The sequence below is a fragment of the Atta colombica genome, unplaced genomic scaffold, assembly GCF_001594045.1.
Source record: "Atta colombica isolate Treedump-2 unplaced genomic scaffold, Acol1.0 scaffold121, whole genome shotgun sequence".
NCBI lineage: Eukaryota > Metazoa > Arthropoda > Insecta > Hymenoptera > Formicidae > Atta > Atta colombica.
The window spans coordinates 100,265-103,357 of NW_017259208.1; the positions used below are offsets into that span (position 1 = coordinate 100,265).

Genomic DNA, 3,093 nt, shown 5'->3' on the forward strand with positions numbered 1-3,093 from the left:
ACATTCTATATATACTTTGGTATTTGCTTCATTCATCTTTGAATATAAATTAGATAGTTTACAACAGCAGTTAAAATTGCGTCTTTTTGTTCACACTGTATGCATATATTAATTAATTTATTTCATACTTAAATATGTCATATTTTGTATATCGTATAACATTATAACAGAATTTTATTTAATATAAATCAAAATAAATTAAAACAAAATATGTTATAAAATACAAAATTAGTAAAAACGAATTTTTATTCATTTAATAAATTCATTTAACATTATTAATGATAATACTTTATTTGTTGATATTATTATTTATTTATTAATTATTTAATGAATTACGTTATTATACATTATTGTAATATTAAATGTATTTTAACGAATAAATACGTATTTTTAATATTGAAACCGAGACTACTTGTATACATTTGAAACAAATTAAATATGAGCAAATCTATAAATATAGAAATGGTTTCTCGGCCTATTCTATAATCAAGCAATTAGTGGTTGACTATAAGAAGAAGAAGAAAATAACATTTATTTTATTTCTACATTCATAATGTCGCAAACGTTTCGACTTATAAAATCTTTTTTAGTGCTCGCAAACTATTTATCATTCTCTTTCCTCTATAAACTAATAATATATACTAAAAAAGTCGTTCGGATTAATTATAAGTATCTATAATTATAAGTATCTATATTTATTATCATAATTATATATAATATCATTATCATTCCGTCAACATTTATTCTACAGTCACATTATTAAAATATTTTTATGCTCAGTTCTCCGATTATTATCGAGAATTTAATCAAGTCATAAATTTAAACAAGCTACAGTCACATTAAAAATAAAATTCCAAGATTTCAAGTTTATCGAACAATTAATTGTATAATAAACGTATGGATATAAACGACTTTTTTAGTAATATAATTTAATAGTTAATTTATAGAGGAAATAGAGAGATAATAATTTGCGAATTTCACTGAAGAAGACTTTGTAAGTCGAAATGTTTGCGACATTGTAAATAAAATAAATATTATTTTCTCGTTAACTAATAGCTCGATTATATAAGCCAAGAAACTATTTGATTGTGTAGCAATTTTTCGAGCGTAGGTATAGAGTTTTAAGAAACTTTATCCTTACATTACAAAATTTCAGGAATAAAATCTTTGTTTAATTTGAAATCGTGTAACTTGTATAACAAGAGAAAAATATTAATTTTCAATCAATTGTAACAGCACATACTAATTAATAAGTCTTAAAAAATAAGTCTAACTAATAAATTAATAAGTCTTAAAAAATATTTAGATCGAAGCATTACGTTCTATCTATCTATTAAAACAACCGGTTAATCGTGATTAATAAATGTGACTGTGCAAAAATGCTTTTTTTATTTGCATAATTTTATAACAAAAGCATAAAATTTATACATATAATTGCTGCTATCAATATAAGGATATGCTACCAACAGCAATCAAATAAATCGTGTTACTTTCTATTTAATTTCTTTTTGAAGTCTTAATGACTATATATAAAATGTACGAATGCATACTATTTTTAGGAGACAGTTTTGTTTCCAAACGATTATCATTAGACAAATTGTTTATTGTACGCTCGTAATTAAAAAAAAGGATTTCCAAACATAAAATTTACTAATATTAGTTTAACGTCATCTTGTGTTGAAGTCACGTAGTATTGAGAGCGGGAGAATTAGATTCTTAGATAACGTTTCGCAATCTATTCTTTCACGTGCGAAATGATGCAGACGAGTGCTTCTCAGGAGTGCTTCTCAGAGTTATTTAACTTCTCGACAATCAACGGTATCTCTTCCGTGACTTTAACAAATCATATATATCTGCAATCTCGTATTGAAATACATACTGACGCGATTGTGTTCACACAACGAGATTAAATTCATGCTTGTAACACTTTTAAAATTGTTCCTTGTTGTTTGTCAAATATTGAACAAAGATAAATGATATTTATGAGTGTGTCAACATTAATCAAACCATGGCCTCAGTAGCTAACTGAGAAAAAATAGATTATTGAAGAAAATATTTTACGTGCTACATAATGTGGTCAGTTTCCCGTTGGGAGTGTTACTTGACCGTAACAGTACGCATATAATCGCATGTAAATTTTAATAGTCCGACAATTCTGCCTGACCGTTACATAAATAACAGCCATACTTTAGTGGTCAAGCTAAACACTAATTGCACACGATAGTTCTCACGATAAAACAATAAAGATGTCTGTGTTTTGTCATATTCAAATGTCGAACAATTGAAGGATTTGGACTGTGTATATTTAAAAAATGTAGGTTAATCTGTGTAATAGTAAGCCCTTCGATTTCTTTTTATGACAAATGTAGAAAAAAGATTAGAAAGAAAAACTCTTTGATACTAATTAACATTGTATGCGCATTTTGTACACATCGTATATCATAATAATCATTAATATAATAATAATGATAATATAAATTTAATAATATAACTATAATATAACATAAATATGACGTAAATGTAAAAGCGATAACTATACGTGCGCGTTATACTCGTTTTAGTAAAAAAACTTAGAATATTACATATTATTTCATATTTTAATTTCCAACAATAATATCCAAAATAAATAGAAAAAGAGATGATAAAAAAACAAATTGAATCAATAAAATTTTAATGTAAATTAATTTTTTTAAGTAATATTTCATAACAGATATATTTAATAACGTGTCGCGAAAGAATAAGGATTCGTTTGATTTGTTCTCAGATCTATATATATCAATATATTAAATCTATATTACCTCACTTATTACGTCGATAATGACCACTCCCTTGGCGTCGCGTCGCGTGTCAAGTCGTGGTCGGATGTGCACTGACAATCAAACACCGACCGACTGCTTGTACTGAACCGGCGCGTAGTATTAAAAGTTCGATAACAACGATGTGATACGTTAGAAGATTATCAGCGGCATGACTTTGCATTAATATTGTATTTAAACGTGATTAAACTCGAGACGAGTTGTGGATGATCAGCTGCAGCGTCGTGATTGACGATTGAGAAGACGACGACGATGTGCTTGCCACAATCGACGAAGC

The 3,093-nt window shown here is 27.0% G+C and overlaps 1 protein-coding gene across 1 annotated transcript in view; it reads right to left on the reverse strand.

Annotated features, from left to right (window-relative positions):
* LOC108694612 (androgen-induced gene 1 protein-like) overlaps nucleotides 1-3,093 on the reverse strand; it is a 22,397-nt gene extending 19,304 nt beyond the window's left edge. Inside the window, exon 1 of the mRNA XM_018204200.1 lies at nucleotides 2,799-3,093. The gene's annotated coding sequence lies outside the window, so the exon portion shown is untranslated. The remainder of the gene's footprint in view (nucleotides 1-2,798) is intronic.